A 17,804-nucleotide genomic window follows, 5' to 3' on the forward strand; every position below is an offset into this window, starting at 1 on the left:
TGAGAGGAACCGAATAGAGGTGACGCGAATCATGCTCCTCCCGTGATGATTAGATCCTTTGATAAATTAATTGAAGATATCTTAGTTAATTGTATTGTGAGACACAGAGGAGTACCACCAAGTATCCAATACTTGATTAAGTGGAAAGGACTCCCGATAATCGAAGCTAGTTGGGAAGCTCGTAAAAATCTGTGGCAATTTCAAGAACACCTAGAGTGCTATCATGAACATAACGCAACGAGAACGTCTGCACAATAGGTGGAAGAGAATTCCATGGTAAATTTTAGAAGGTTAAATTTAACGGTGTTTGTCTAGTTTTCTAGAGTGTTTGAAAATGCTCTAGATAGTTCCAAAATGTTCTAGAATGTCCTAGTAGGTCTCAGAATACTCTAGAAGGTTCTAGAAGACCTTGAAAGGTTATAAAGTATTATAGAAGAATGTGGATGTATCTAGAAGTATGAAGAGTAATATGGAATAATCTAGAAGTATTTAAAATATTGTGGTAGAATAGATATTTATAGTGAAGGTTTTAGATGAACAATCTGAAACATTGATTAGATTTAATCGTAAGTATCGATTAAGGAGGTGGATGACTATAATAGGGAGTGAGAGTTAGAGTTTGGAGGTGTGAGTCATTTATAACAAATACTTGAGTAATAAAGTGTTCTTTCCACCAAGACTTCTCTTCTCTTGTTTAAATACTGAAGGTTAGGCTGACTTCATCTTAGCTCTAGATATTAAGTAAATCTGAGTGCCGGTATGATAGCGTTGGAGTGTGTCTAAGGCCGTGATAGATTACATTAGTTATACCTATTTTAGATGAGATTGGAATATTTATTTACTGTTTTAGTATCCTAATATTTATTTACGTCTTACAATCTACAGTATGTGCCAGCCTAATGCAAAGCCACATGTGGCAATTGGAAGCATCACTGTATTAGAAGAAAATTCAAAATTAAGTGCCTATTTTCTATTCTTTGCTTTTTCCTCTACTATGAACACTTCTTAGAATAAAAATTTTCAATATTTAATTAACGACTTATGTATGATTAAATATAAAATACATGTTCTTGTCCTTGCATTTGCTCTGCCAAGAGTAAAAAAAGAATCTTTAAAGACCATATGGTTACTATAAAAGACAAAAATCTCAACTTTTTTTATTGTTGAAGCTTTGGTCTTGGTTGATACTCTTGAATTTTCATGTTTTTATAGTTTTGTTAACTATCTTTTTTTAATTTTATTTCATTTAATAATTTGAGTTGTGTGTTAGTTATAAGATGATGAGTAACGATGTGCATATTTATAGAAGTAGCGAAGGATGTAATTTTTTAATTGATTTGTGGTATACCAATACTACATTATTGATGGAATGTTATTAAGGAATATAATTGTTTTTTAAAATTTGTTGGTATAGCTGTGATGGTTGACAGACTCTGTTAATGAGAATTTCATGCTTTTTATTTTTTGCGAGGATATTTCAAGATCAACTGTTAAGGAAAATTATGAATCATAATATATATTATTATGTTTTGAGAGTTACCTGAAACGTTGATTTGGGCCTGAACATGAGGTCTAAGTCTCTTTGAGTGGCAGCATCCGACTTGTAATGCCGAGGTGCCGCTTGTCCGAGTTCCTCGTGAGGAGGTGGGGGTGGTACCTACAAGAGACTCTGATGCTTAAGTTAGCAAGGGATTTGAGTAGGTTTTTAGTAGATTAGAACGTGAATTATACCTGGGGGGTGCCAGTGTATTTATAGTAGAGTTGATGACCACCTTTGTTGGAATAGTTCTATCTTTCCTGATAGATAAGCATTCCATTTATCTTGGGAGTTTGTTGAGATCTATCTTTTAGAAAAGATAGAGATAGTCAGAAAGATTCAGGGAGGCAGTTACTTACTTAGATATAAGCTGCCCCTTTTCATTGTGTTCGACCTCTTTAAGGACATCGGGTATGCGGTAGAGGCCACCCTCTTAGGTGGGCCTTTCATCCTTACTGGGCCTGGCTTAGGTCAAGGTATGAACAGTGTCTCTGCTTGAGTCCTGATCTTTTCATAGGTCAGGCTCGAGCATTTTGTGACTTCTGCTCAGACAGAGTTTGCTTGACTTTAAGTCTTAGCAACTTTGTTAGGTTATTAATTATTAGTTTCCTTTCATAGTTTCGACTTCAAGTAGTCGGCCTTTATTAAGTTACTTTTATAGCTTGTTTTTTATCCGATCTCATTGAGGTCGCTTTGTACGAGTTGTTTATATAACTTCTTACATTAACTTGTACCTCGCCGCTTCATCTTGCCGACCATTTTTAGGTCGGGCAATGATTTTCATGGTTTGTCGAACTTAAATTAATGCATTTGAGATAGAAAACTTTTTTGAAGAAAGAAATAGACCAGGAATTTTAATGTTTAAGAAATTCCTTTACAAAGCTATTTACTAAAGGCTTGAGTGCCCCTAGCCTTTGTTTTGGTGTCTCATTAAAAAACCTTTATTTATTGGGAAAAAAGAGTGCACCTAGGTACAAGGCTTTTAGCTATAGTATTTTTTTAGGTTATAAGCATGTCAAGACCTCGGGAGCTCCCGCCCTTGGAGGTCAGACACCTTATAGGAACCTTTTCCTAGGACTTCTACTATCTTGTAAGGTCCTTTCCAATTTGCAACTAGCTTTCCTTCACCTGACTTCTGTATTTCAATATTGTTTCAAATTAGAACGAGGTCATTGGTGGTGAAGTTTCTCTTAATCACCTTTTGGTTGTATCTTAGAGCCATCCTTTGCTTCAGAGCTTCCTCCCTAATCCGAGCTCTTTCTTGGACTTCATAGCGGAGGTCGAGTTCTTCTTTTGGATCCCTGGTGTTTGCTCTTTTATTGTAAAATAAGACTCTAGGTGATTCTTCAGCTATTTTTATAGGGATCATAGCTTCCATTCCATATGTAAGTCGGAAGGGTGATTCTCCCGTTGTGGAATGTGGAGTGGTCCGATATGCCCACAAGACTTGAGGAAGCTCGTTCACCCAAGCTCCTTTCGCATCTTGCAATCGGCATTTTAAACCTGCCAATATGATTTTATTGGCAGCTTTAGCCTGTCCATTGGCCTGAGTGTGCTCCACGAATATGAACTGGTATTTTATTGTTAGGTCGGCCACTAGGTTTCTGAAGGTTGAGTCAGTGAATTGAGTTTCATTGTTCGTGGTGATGGAGTGTGAAATTCCAAACTTTGTGACAATATTCTTATACAAAAATTTAAGACTTCTTTGAGCAGTAATAGTTGCTAAGGGTTCTTCCTCAATCCATTTAGTGAAATAGTCAATTCCGACTATGAGGTATTTGACTTGGCCCGGTGCTTGCTGAAAGGGTCTGAAGAGATCAAGGCCCCATTTCACGAATGGCCAAAGTGAGATAACACTGATAAATTCTTCAGGAGGTGCTATATGGAAGTTAGCATGTTTCTAACAAGGAAGACATACCTTAACGAACTTGGTCACCTCTTTCTGTAAGGTCGGCTAAAAGAAGCCGGCTTAGATCACCCGAGCTCCTAGGTGGTTTCCACATATGCGACTATGTACATCCTCCAAGACTTCCTTTGTGTTGGAGGTCGGGATGCATTTTAGGAGGGGTGTTGAAATCCCTCTTTTGTATAAAATATTGTGGACTAATCTATAATTTTGTGCTTCCTTTATAAGCTTTCTAGCTTCTTTTTCATCCTTGGAAAGTATGTCGAATTTGAGGTAATTGACTATGGGAGTCATCCATCCTAAATGTTGGTTGGATATTATCAGTACTTCCTCTTCTTTTGATATAGATGGCAATTGCAGAGTCTCTTGATTGAGACTTCTATTGTTGTCCCCTGGCTTAGTGCTGGCTAATTTTGATAAGGCATCAGCTCGGGCATTAGATTTTCGAGCTATATGTCGGACCTCACTTTCTGAAAAGTGTGTCAGTTGTTCTCGGGTCTCATCCAAATACTTCTTCATAGTGGGGTCTTTAACTTGATAGGTGCCATTGATTTGCGAAGTTCTTACTTGAGAATTACTGAACACCCCCACCTTTTCCGCCTCTATTTCTTTAGCCAGCTTCAAGCCTGCAAGTAGGGCCTCATATTCTGCTTGATTATTGGAAGCAGGGAACTCAAACCTCAAAGATAGCTCTATCCGACTTTCTTGGTCACTTTCTAGGATAACACCAACTCCACTTCCAGCCTTATTTGATGACCCGTTTACATACAAGCTCCATGTAACTAGGTTTTCTGGGCTTTTGGTGTATTCGGCGATGAAGTCAGCAAGGTACTAAGACTTTATGGCTGCCCGAGATTTATACTTCAAGTCAAATTCGGACAACTCTACCACCCATTGCAGCATCTGACCTGCTAAGTCCGCCTTTTGTAGGATGTATTTTATTGGTTGATTAATGCGGACTTTGATGGTATGAGCCTGGAAGTAAGGTCGGAGCCTTCGAGATATGAGGATAAGGACATAAGCAAACTTATCTATCTTTTGATAATTCAACTCTGCCCCTTGTAAGGCTTTGTTGATGAAGTAGATAGGTCGCTACCCCTTTTCATCTTCTCAGACCTGGGCTGAGGCTATGGCCCAGCTTCCAATTGACAGATATAGCACGGGCTCTTCCTTTTTTTTAGGTTGGGTAAGTATGTGTGGTTGCCCCAAGAATGCCTTAAAGTTTTGGAAGGCTTGTTCGCATTTTGGTGTCTATTCGAATTGCTTCCCTTTCCTTAGGATTGAGTAGAGGGGAAGTGATTTCAGAGCTGACCCGGCTAAAAATCTGGATAGAGCGGCCAACCTTCCATTTAGTTGTTGGAACTCTTTAAAACAAGTTGGGCTCTTCATGTTGAGTATAGCCTGACATTTATCTGAGTTTGCTTCTATTCCTCTCTATGTCAACATAAACCCCAGGAACTTTTCAGCTTTTTACTGCAAAGGTGCACTTTGAGGAATTTAACCTAATCTCATATTTTCTTATAGTCAAGAATACTTCAGAGAGGTCGGACAGTAGTGTCGCGTCCTCTTGGGTCTTGACGAGCATGTCGTTTACATATACCTCAATGAGTTTTCCTATGTGAGTAGAAAACACCTTGTTCATCAATCGCTGGTATATAGCCCCTGCATTCTTTAATCCAAAAGGTATCACTACGTAGCAATAGTTAGCCTTTGGAGTTATGAAAGAGGTCTTCTCTTGATCCGGCCTATACATAAGGATTTGATTATACCCCGAGTAGGCATCCATAAAGGACAAGTATCTGTCGCCTAATGCTGAGTCGACCAAAGCATTTATGCTGGGGAGTGGATAAGGCTCCTTAGGGAAGACTTTATTGAGGTCGGTATAAGCAACACACATTCTCCACTTTCCATTTTGTTTCTTCACCAGTACGACGTTAGCTAACCATAGTGGATATTTTACGTCACTTATAAACCCTGTCTCCAACAAGGCTTGTAATTGTTCTTCTACGACCTGTACCCGTTCTGGTCCGAGCTTCCTGTGTTTCTGCTGAATAGGTCGGGAGCCATGGATATACTGCAAGCTTATGGGACATCAAGTTGGGATTTATGCCAGGCATGTCAGAAGCTTTTCTAGCGAAGAGATCGGAGCTTTCCCTTAACAGTTGTACGAGTTGATTCTTAAGGCTCCCTTCTAGGTTTGCCCCTATGCTCATTGTCTTGTCAAGGTGGTTCCCAATTTGCACTTCTTTTATTTTTCCCTCAGGTTGGGATTGCAATTCTTCCCGAGTTCGGACTCCCCTAGCTTAATAGTGTTGACCTCTTTTTTTCCTCAATTGCCTTTCAAACTGAAGCTCTCATTGTAGCATTTTCGTGCCAACTTTTGGTCATTTTTTATAATAGCAATCCCTTTTGTTGTTGGAAATTTCTTACAGCGGTGAGGAGTAGAAATGACAGCTGCAAGTCAGTTTAAGGTAGTCCAACCTATTAGGGCATTATAAGCCGAGGTTACATCGACTACTATGTAGTCGATGTTTGGTGTCTTCGATCGGATACATTTTCCAAAAGTGGTGTATAATGAGATATAACCAAGTGGTCGGATAGGGGTATCTCCCAATCCGAAGAGGTTATCAGGATATGCCTTTAGTGAACCACTAAAAAACTCAATTTATAATACATTCCACTAAAAACCTTCTCAAATTAAGCATCAGGGAACGTAGAAACCCACCAGAGTATATGAACTACTAACGTTAAAGCTCTTCATGATCCTTACAAAATATGGAAAAAAATGAAGTCAATGATTGAACTACTTTTTTCTCATCATGTGCTGCTAAGTTTGATAGTGATATACCTTTCAGAATATATTGATCAGCATCTGTATTGAATTGAGCAATTCAAGAAAACAAGAGTTTAAGATTTTATAGAAAATACCAGTTCATCATGCAAGATTGGATTAATTTTAGTAGACCTTTTCTGTGTGACTCAAAATAAATAAATAAAATTAACTTTACCTTCATCTTCATTGCTATTTCCCATATGAAAAGGCAACAAGATGTCATTAGTTGCACATGCTCTGGAAGTTTCTTATTTTTCTTTGAACATACTAATAGGTTTTACTAACTCATATTGCAATATGTCTTTCCCAACTATACTCAGCTTAAGTTCCTAGTTGTCGGCATTGTTGCCTCTCATTTTCTTTGTAGCCCCTTCAACAATAACATCCAGAGAGGATTTCTTATTCCTATCTCTTTTGTGACCTCTTATATTATCAATGTTGCCTGAATGTTGACTGCATTCAGAATTAAATCCATGTTTTTCACATTTATTCTTGTCAAATACTTGCACGGTGAAATTTAGGTAACCTTCATATCAAAAATCCAATAGATCACCTCATTCTAGACGATGATCTCCCATAAACGATGGCCATCCCCGATGGAAGAATATATCATTTTCCATCTTAATTAATTGAACTGGCCAAAATTTTTACTATGGCCTGTTACTGAGACCAAGCCATCAGCCCTACCTTGCAAGTGAGGAATGAATGCAACTGGAATTTTTTGCAACAAGAGAATTCTCTTGCAAACATCAAAATCCCAAGAAGCAATGCAGCAATATAAATGAGATAATATCAATTTCATTCATCTGCCACAGCCTCGCTTAGAAACAGTGACACTGGGAACATAGGAAGATATTAAACTGTGAGCCACTACAACAGAATTAGATAACTACTTTTGCAAAGGACAATTTTCTACAATGTTAATTAGCTAAGTTAATGAGCTGATTCAGCGTCAGGATTAGAAAAATTATCATCCTACATTCACTAGTGTAAATTTCAATAAGAAATTGAAATTTTCTTTTCATTGATGCGTTATTTTTCTTTTATAAATATTATATATAGAGCATTAACATATAGTAAACAATCTGTTCCTTTAAGTTGTATACATATCTGATGTTTTAGTATAGAAAACGAGGGACAATGCGTGTAACCAACAACCTGTGCAGTTTGTCAGAAGTCAACTCTAGCTCTGCGGGGTCCATAATACTCTACTTCTTGAATCTCTCAAATGGATCATCTTTGATGGACAAAATCTGGATATCCATTGAACTATAAGAGGCTTATAAGTTATAATTTTATGCTACTCCATGATTCATAATAGTCAGTGACTTTCAAAGGATGTAATTTAATTAATACTAATAGCTTTTAAGGAATTATGGAAGTATAAGTACAAGAAAAATTTAGATAATAAAATAAAGAATTTACTTTTGATGGGCAGTCAGTGTAAAACAGTTCTACATGTGTATCCAATTACGTATTGTCATGTGTAGTTATTTTTATATGAAGTTGTTAATTGAAAACTGTTATTTATTGCCCTTTCTTTATTTCATCTCATTAGGGTGTAATGGATGTTGACTCAGAACCACTTAGTTCACAAGACAATGTTGAAGATTGTATGATGACTGGTGTGGAAGAGAATGTAAATTGCACTTGTGATTACAGTGCCAGCAGTAGCAAGTGTGTGTCTATGACAGCCGATGATATTATAAACCAGACCTTTGAAACATCGGATGCAACTTATAACTTATATGTACGTTATGCGAGGTGTCTGGGTTTGGAGTTCACAAAGGTGATACAGCATATGGAAAAGATGGAACACAGCGCAGAAGGCAGTTTTTTGCAACAAGGAAGGAAAGAGAGTCGAGAAATACATATCTAATTCGAGTAGAAAGAGGGAGCATAGAGCATTGACTCGCACTGGTTGTAAAGCCATGCTTGCGATGTATTTTGACACGAAAACTTCGACTTGAAGGGTTAAAAAATTAGTCGAGAAGCACGACCACGATCTTATCCCACAATGCTTAGTACACATAATTCCAAACCACCGAGGGTTGACCAAGGCACAAAAAGCTCAGGCAAACACCATGCTTGATCATGGTCTTCCAACTTCTAAAATAATGGGACTAATGGTAGGCCAAGTCAGTGGTTATGCCAATGTCGGGTTCATAAAGAAGGACCTGGATAACCACATTCAAAGAACTCGTCGTGCAAAGCTCATTGGTGGGGATTCCAATGCGATAATTAGCTATCTACTTGGAAAAGCCGATGTCGACCCCATGGCCATGGCAAGGTACAGTGCTACTAATGAAGGTCGGCTGGCAAATTTATTTTGGGTAGATGGTGTTTGTAGGGCCGACTATCAGTGCTTTGGAGATGTGCTTGCATTCGATACAACCTATCGAAAGAATAAGTACAGAACGCCGTTGGTAATCTTCTCAGGTTATAACCATTACCCCAAACATGTATATTTGCCTTTGCCTTGGTAGAGGATGAACAAACGGCAAGATATACATGGTTGTTGCAAAACTTTCTAGAAGTCATGCTGAACAAGTCTCCCAGTGTTTTCGTCACAGGCGGTGACGAGGAAATGAAGGTAGCAATTCGAGAAATCTTCCCAGATGCAACTCACCGATTATGTTTCCAACGAATGTAATGGTAAACAAAAAAAACAAAAATTTTTCCAACGACTTCAGAAGATGTTTGTATGCTCCATGGCATCCGAATGAATTTGAAGAATATTGGGAGAATATGATAAAATAATATGGGTTGAAGGAAAATGAGTGGGTTCTAAATGAATATGAAAAGAGAAAAAGTTGGGCAAGCCCTTTGATGAGCGGATAATTTGTACGCTTTTTGGCATTGTTTTTAGTATGTTTTTGGTATGTTTTAGTTAGTTTTTAGTATATTTTTATTAGTTTTTAGTTAAAAATCACTTTTCTGGACTTTACTATGAGTTTGTGTGTTTTTCTGTGATTTCAGGTATTTTCTGGCTGAAATTGAGGGACCTGAGCAAAAATCTGATTCAGAGACTGAAAAGGACTGCAGATGCTCTTGGATTCTGACCTCCCTGCACTCGAAGTGGATTTTCTGGAGCTACAGAAGCCCAATTGGCGCGCTCTCAATGGCGTTGGAAAGTAGACATCCTGGGCTTTCCAGCAATGTATAATAGTCCATACTTTGCCCGAGATTTGATGGCCCAAACTGGCGTTCCAAATCAGCTCAAGAATGCCCGGCGTTTAACGCCGGAACTGGCACAAGAATGGGAGTTAAACGCCCAAACTGGCACAAAATCTGGCGTTTAACTCCAAGAAGAGTCTCTACACGAAAATGCTTCAATGCTCAGCCCAAGCACACACCAAGTGGGCCCGGAAGTGGATTTTTATGTCATTTACTCATCTTTGTAATTCTTAAGCTACTAGTTCCCTATAAGTAGGACTTTTTACTATTGTATTTTCATCAGGGTAGCTATCTTTAGTCTTATGCTATCTTAGATCATGGGGCTGGCCTCACGGCCATGCCTGAACCTTGTTCTTATGTATTTTCAACGGTGGAGTTTCTACACACCATAGATTAAGGTGTGGAGCTCTGCTGTACCTCGAGTATTAATGCAATTACTATTGTTCTTCTATTCAATTCAGCTTGTTCTTATTCCAAGATATTCATTCGCACTCAAGAACTTGATGAATGTGATGATTATGTAACGCTCATCATCATTCTCACTTATGAACGCGTGACTGACAACCACCTCCGTTCTACAAGCAAACAAGGCTCTAATGTCTATCTCTTAGGTTCTTTAACCGGAATCTTCGTGGTGTAAGCTAGAATTAATGGCGACATTCAAGAGAATCCGGAAGGTCTAAACCTTGTCTGTGGTATTCTGAGTAGGATTCAATGATTGAATGACTGTGACGAGCTTCAAACTCGCGATTGTGGGGCGTTAGTGACAGACGCAAAAGAATCACTTGATTCTATTCCGACATGATCGAGAACCGACAGCTGAATAGCCGTGCCGTGACAGGGTGCGTTGAACATTTTCACTGAGAGGATGGGAGGTAGCCACTGACAACAGTGAAACCCTACATACAGCTTGCCATGGAAAGGAGTAAGAAGGATTGGATGAAGACAGTAGGATAGCAGAGAGACGGAAGGGACAAAGCATCTCCATTCGCTTATCTGAAGTTCTCACCAATGAATTACATAAGTATCTCTATCTTTATCTTTATGTTTTATTCATATATCATCCATAACCATTTGAGTCTACCTGACTAAGATTTACAAGGTGACCATAGCTTGCTTCATACCAACAATCTCCGTGGGATCGACCCTTACTCGCGTAAGGTTTATTACTTGGACGACCTAGTGCACTTGCTGGTTAGTTGTGCGAAGTTGTGTTTATGCCATGGTATTGAACACCAAGTTTTTGGATTCATTACCGGGATTATTTGAGTTGTGAAAAGTAGTGATCACAATTTCGTGCACCAAGTTTTTGGCGCCGTTGCCGGGGATTGTTGAGTTTGGACAACTGACGGTTCATCTTGTTGCTTAGATTAGGTATTTTTCTTCAGAGTTCTTAAGAATGAATTCTAGTGTTTCAAGGTGATGTCTTATCATCACCAAAGTTGATTGATTCTCATCAATTTAGCTCTTGAATGCAATGTCCTGCTGAAGCTTGGCTAGCCATGTCTAATTCCTTTAGACTAAAGCTTTAGGCTAACATTGCATGATTCCTGGAATTCTCATTAAGAATTTTGATACCTTTATTTTCTTTTCCACTTAATTTTCGAAAAATCCAAAAAAAATTACAAAATCATAAAAACCAAAAATATTGCATGTTTCTTGTTGAGTCTAGTGTCTCATTTTAAGTTTGGTGTCAATTGCATGTTTCTGTTCTTCTTGCATTCATTCATGTGTCTTAAGTGGTCTTCAAGATGTTCTTGATGATTTCATTGCTCTGATCTTTAAATTCTCTTGACTTGAGTGTTTTGTTGTTTCTCATATGCATTCTCATTTTGTTAGTGTCAATGGTATACAAACTGCTAAGTTTGGTGTCTTGCATGCATTGTTATTTAATTTTAGTTGCATTTTGATTATTCCTTATTATTAAAAAATCCAAAAATATTCTTAATTTGTGTCTCTTCAAGTCAATAATACAGAGAATTGAAGATTCAGAACATACAGCAGAGGAATTACACAGAAAAAGGCTGGGCGTTCAAAATGCCCAGTGAAGAAGGCGGACTGGCGTTTAAACACCAGCCAGGGTGCCTGGTTGGGCGTTTAACGCCCAAAAGGGTAGTGTTTTGGGGGTTAAACGCCAGAATGTGCACCATTCTGGGCGTTTAACGCCAGGATGGCACAAGAGGGAAGATTCTGTTTTCAAATCAAATTTTTTTCAAGTTTTCAAAATTTTTTCAAAAGCAAATCTTTTTCAAATCAAATCTTTTCAATCAAATCTTTTTCAAAATCAATTTCTTTTCATTTTCAAAAATACTTGCTATCAATTAATGATTTGATTCAACATTTCAAGTATGTTGCCTTTTCTGTTGAGAGAGGTTTAATGTTTGAATCATATCTTTTCTTGTTAGGCAAGTCATTAATTTTTAAAATCAAATCTTTTTAAATTGTTTTTCAAATCATATCTTCTCTATCACACCTTTTTAAAACCATAACTTTTCAATAATATCTTTTTAATCACATCTTTTTCAAAATAGTTTTCAATCATATCTTTTTGATTTCTAATCTCAAAATCTTTTTCAAAAATCACTTGATTTTTTTTCAATCTTAATTTTCGAAAATCAATTTCTTCCCCTCTTCTCACATCCTTCTATTTATGGACTAATACTATTCCTCACTGAACAATTCGAACTCCATCTTTCTTGATAAGTTCGAATTCTATACTTCTTCCTTCTATTTTTCTTTTCCTCTGACACCTCAAGGAATCTCTATACTGTGACATAGAGGATTCCATATTTTCTTGTTCTCTTCTCTTTCATATGAGCAGGAGCAAAGACAAAAGTATTCTTGTTGAGGCTGACCCTGAACCTGAAAGGACCTTGAAGCGAAAGCTAAGAGAAGCTAAGGCACAACTCTCTGTAGAGGACCTAACAGAAATCTTCAAACAAGAAGAACCCATGGCAGCCGAAAACAACAACAATGCAAGGAAGGTGCTGGGTGACTTTACTGCACCTACTCCCGACTTCTATGGGAGAAGCATCTCTATCTCTGCCATTGGAGCAAACAACTTTGAGCTTAAGCCTCAATTAGTTTCTCTAATGCAACAGAATTGTAAGTTTCATGGACTTCCATTGGAAGATCCTCATCAGTTTTTAGCTGAATTCTTGCAAATCTGTGATACTGTCAAGACTAATGGGGTTGACCCTGAGGTCTACAGACTTATGCTATTCCCTTTTGCTGTAAGAGACAGAGCTAGGATATGGTTGGACTCACAACCTAAAGAAAGCCTGAACTCTTGGGAAAAGCTAGTTAATGCCTTCTTGGCAAAGTTCTTTCCACCTCAAAAATTGAGTAAGCTTAGAGTGGAAGTCCAAACCTTCAGACAGAAGGAAGGAGAATCCCTCTATGAAGCTTGGGAAAGATACAAACAATTGATCAGAAAGTGTCCCTCTGATATGCTTTCTGAATGGAGCATCATAGGTATTTTCTATGATGGTCTGTCTGAACTATCCAAGATGTCTTTGGATAGCTCTACTAGAGGATCTCTTCATCTGAAGAACACGCCTACAGAAGCTCAAGAACTAATTGAAATGGTTGTAAATAACCAATTCATGTACACTTCTGAAAGGAATCCTGTGAACAATGGGACAAATCAGAAGAAAGGAGTTCTTGAGATTGACACTCTGAATGCCATATTAGCTCAGAACAAGATATTGACTCAGCAAGTCAATTTGATTTCTCAAAGTCTGTCTGGAATGCAAGCTTCACTAGGCAGTACTAAGGATGCTTCATCTGAAGAAGAAGCTTATGATCCTGAGAACCCTTCAATGGAAGAGGTGAACTACATGGGAGAACCCTATGGAAACACCTATAATCCTTCATGGAGAAATCATCCAAATCTTTCATGGAAGGATCAACAGAGACCTCAACAAGGTTTCAACAACAATAATGGTAGAAGAAACAGGTTTAGCAATGGCAAGCCTTTTCCATCATCTTCTCAGCAACAGACAGAGAATCCTAAGCAGAACAACTCTAACTTAGCAACCATGGTCTCTGGTCTAATCAAAACCACTCAAAGTTTCATGACTGAAACAAGGTCCTCCATTAGAAACTTGGAGGCACAAGTGGGTCAGCTGAGCAAGAAAATTACTGAACTCCCTCCTAGTACTCTTCCAAGCAATACAGAAGAAAATCCAAAAGGAGAGTGCAAGGCCATCAACATGGCCAAATTTGGAGAGGAGGGAGAGGCAGTGAACGCCACTGAGGAAGACCTCAATGGACGTCCACTGGCCTCCAATGAGTTCCCTAATGAGGAACCATGAGAATCTGAGGCTCACACTGAGACCATAGAGATTCCAATGGATTTACTTCTGCCATTCATGAGCTCTGATGAGTATTCTTCCTCTGAAGAGGATGAGTATGTCACTGAAAAGCAAGTTGCTAAATACCTTGGAGCAATCATGAAGCTAAATGACAAGTTATTTGGTAATGAGACTTGGGAGGATGAGCCCCCCTTTGCTCACCAAAGAACTGATGACTTGTCTAGGCAGAAATTACCTCAAAAGAGACAAGATCCTGGGAAGTTTTCAATACCTTGTACCATAGGCACCATGACCTTTAAGAAGGCTCTGTGTGACTTAGGGTCAAGCATAAACCTCATGCCTCTCTCTGTAATGGAGAAGCTAGGGATCTTTGAGGTGCAAGCTGCAAGAATCTCACTAGAGATGGCAGACAATTCAAGAAAACAAGCTTATGGGCTAGTAGAGGATGTTCTGGTGAAGATTGAATACCATTACATCCCTGCTGATTTCATAGTCCTAGAGACTGGAAAGTGCATGGATGAATCCATCATCCTTGGCAGACCCTTCCTAGCCACAGCAAAGGCTGTGATTGATGTGGACAGAGGAGAATTGATCATTCAAGTGAATGAAGAATCCTTTGTGTTTAAGGCTCAAGGATATCCTTCTGTCACCATGGAGAGGAAGCATGAAGAGCTTCTCTCAAAACAGAGTCAAACAGAGCCCCCACAGTCAAACTCTAAGTTTGGTGTTGGGAGGTTCCAACATTGCTCTGAGCATCTTTGAGGCTCCATGAGAGTCCAATGTCAAGCTACTGACATTAAAGAAGCGCTTGTTGGGAGGCAACCCAATGTTATATTTAATCTATTTTCCTTTGTTATTTTATGTTTTCTGTAGGTTGATGATCATGAGAAGTCACAAAATCAATTGAAAAAGCAAAAACAGAATGAAAAATAGAAAGAAAAACAGCACACCCTGGAGGAGAACTTGCTGGCGTTTAAACGCCAGTGAAGCTAGCAAATGGGCGTTTAACGCCCAGTCTGGCACCATTCTGGGCGTTTAACACCAGAAAAGGGCACCAGACTGGCGTTAAACGCCAGGAAAGGGCAAGAACCTGGCGTTAAACGCCAGAAATGGGCACCAGCCCGGCGTTTAACGCCAGAATTGGCATGAAGAGCAATTTTGCTCGCCATTTGGTGCAGGGATGACTTTTCCTTGACACCTCAGGATCTGTGGACCCCATAGGATCCCCACCTACCCCACCACCCTCTCTCTTCTTCTTCACCCATTCACCAATCACCTCAACACCTCTTCCCCAAAAACCCTTCACCTATCGAATCCCATCTTTCTCTTCACCACTCACATCCATCCTTCATAAAACCTCACCTACCTCACCATTCAAATTCAAACCACTTTCCCTCCCAAACCCACCCTCCCATAACCGAACCCTATCCCTCTCTTCACCCCTTTATAAACCCATCTTCACTACTTCATTTTCACACACCCTAAACACTACTTCTCCCCATTTGGCCGAACCACAAAGCCATCTCCATCTCCTCTATTTCTTCTTCTTCTACTCTCTTCTTTCTTTTTTTGCTCGAGGACGAGCAAACCTTTTAAGTTTGGTGTGGTAAAAGCATTGCTTTTTGTTTTTCCATAACCATATATGGCATCCAAGGCCGGAGAAACCTCTAGAAAGAGGAAAGGGAAGGCAAAAGCTTCCACCTCCGAGTCATGGGAGATGGAGAGATTCATCTCAAGGGTGCATCAAGACCACTTCTATGAAGTTGTGGCCTTGAAGAAGGCGATCCCTGAGGTCCCTTTCAAACTCAAAAAGAGTGAATATCCGGAGATTCGACATGAGATCCGAAGAAGAGGTTGGGAAGTTCTTACCAACCCTATTCAACAAGTCGGAATCTTGATGGTTCAAGAGCTCTATGCCAATGCATGGATCACCAAGAACCATGATCAAAGTGTGAACCCGGACCCAAAGAATTGGCTTACAATGGTTCGGGGGAAATACTTAGATTTTAGTCCGGAAAATGTAAGGTTGGCATTCAACTTGCCCATGATGCAAGGAGATGAACATCTTTACACTAGAAGGGTCAACTTTGATCAAAGGTTGGACCAAGTCCTCATAGACATCTGTGAAGAGGGCGCTCAATGGAAGAGAGATTCAAGAGAGAAGCCGGTTCAATTGAGAAGGCATGACCTCAAGCCCGTGGCTAGAGGATGGTTGGAGTTTATCCAACGCTCAATCATTCCCACTAGCAACCGGTCCGAAGTTACTCTAGACCGGGCCATCATGATTCATAGCATCATGATTGGAGAAGAAGTAGAAGTTCATGAGGTCATAGCCCAAGAACTTTATAAGGTGGCGGACAAGTCCTCTACCTTGGCAAGGTTAGCCTTTCCTCATCTCATTTGTCACCTCTGTTATTCAGTTGGAGTTGACATAGAGGGAGACATCCCCATTGATGAGGACAAGCCCATCACGAAGAAAAGGATGGAGCAAACAAGAGATCCCACTCATCATAAAATCCCTGAGATGCCTCAAGGGATGCACTTTCCTCCATAAAACTATTGGGATCAAATCAACACCTCCATAGGAGAATTGAGTTCCAACATGGGACAACTAAGGGTGGAGCACCAAGAACATTCCATTCTCCTCCATGAAATTAGAGAAGATCAAAGAATCATGAGAGAGGAGCAACAAAGGCAAGGAAGAGACATTGAGGAGCTCAAGCACTCCATAAGATCTTCAAGAGGAAGAACAAGCCGCCATCACTAAGGTGGACCCGTTCTTTAATCTCCTTGTCCTTCATTTTCTTGTTTTTCGAATTTTTTGAAAGTGTTTATCCATGTTTGTGTCTTATGATCATTAGTGTCTTAGTGTCTATGCCTTAAAGTTATGAATGTCCTATGAATCCATCACCTTTCTTAAAATGAAAAATGTTCTTAATTGAAAGAGAGAAGAATTGCATGAATTTCAGATTTTATAACAGATTAATTATTTTGATGTGGTGGCAATACTTTTGTCTTTTGAATGTATGCTTGAACAGTGCATATGTCTTTTGAATTTGTTGTTCATGAATGTTAAAATTGTTGGCTCTTGAAAGAATGATGAAAAAGGAGACATGTTACTGAGGATCTGAAAAATCATAAAAATGATTCTTGAAGCAAGAAAAAGCAGTGAATACAAAAAAAAGAGAGAAAATAAGCGAAAAAAAAAAAGAAGAAGGAGAAAAACGAAAAAAGGGAGAAAAAGAAAAAGAAAAGAAATAAAGTTGTGATCCAAGGCAAAAAGAGTGTGCTTAAGAACCCTGGACACCTCTAATTGGGGACTCTAGCAAAGCTGAGTCACAATCTGAAAAGGTTCACCCAATTATGTGTCTGTGGAATGTATGTATCCAGTGATAATACTAGAAGACAGAGTGCTTTGGGCCACGGCCAAGACTCATAAAGTAGCTGTGTTCAAGAATCATCATACTTAACTAGGAGAATCAATAACACTATCTGGATTCTGAGTTCCTATAGAAGCCAATCATTCTGAATTTCAAAGGATAGAGTGAGATGCCAAAACTATTCAGAGGCAAAAAGCTAAAAGTCCCGCTCATCTAATTAATACTGATCTTCGTAGATATTTTTGGAATTCAATGCATATTCTCTTCTCTTTATCTTATTTGATTTTCAGTTGCTTGGGGACAAGCAACAATTTAAGTTTGGTGTTGTGATGAGCGGATAATTTGTACGCTTTTTGGCATTGTTTTTAGTATGTTTTTGGTATGTTTTAGTTAGTTTTTAGTATATTTTTATTAGTTTTTAGTTAAAAATCACTTTTCTGGACTTTACTATGAGTTTGTGTGTTTTTCTGTGATTTCAGGTATTTTCTGGCTGAAATTGAGGGACCTGAGCAAAAATCTGATTCAGAGAGTGAAAAGGACTGCAGATGCTCTTGGATTCTGACCTCCCTGCACTCGAAGTGGATTTTCTGGAGCTACAGAAATCCAATTGGCGCGCTCTCAATGGCGTTGGAAAGTAGACATCCTGGGCTTTCCA

At 39.0% G+C, this 17,804-nt stretch overlaps 1 non-coding gene across 1 annotated transcript; it reads right to left on the bottom strand.

Moving 5' to 3' along the window:
- Positions 1–12,800: 12,800 nt before the first annotated feature.
- LOC130947095 (small nucleolar RNA R71) lies at positions 12,801–12,908 on the bottom strand. The gene has a single exon (XR_009072506.1). It is a non-coding gene; the product is annotated as a small nucleolar RNA R71 (small nucleolar RNA).
- Between the last annotated feature and the right edge of the window lie 4,896 nt (positions 12,909–17,804).

Source organism: Arachis stenosperma, chromosome 8 (assembly GCF_014773155.1).
Source record: "Arachis stenosperma cultivar V10309 chromosome 8, arast.V10309.gnm1.PFL2, whole genome shotgun sequence".
NCBI lineage: Eukaryota > Viridiplantae > Streptophyta > Magnoliopsida > Fabales > Fabaceae > Arachis > Arachis stenosperma.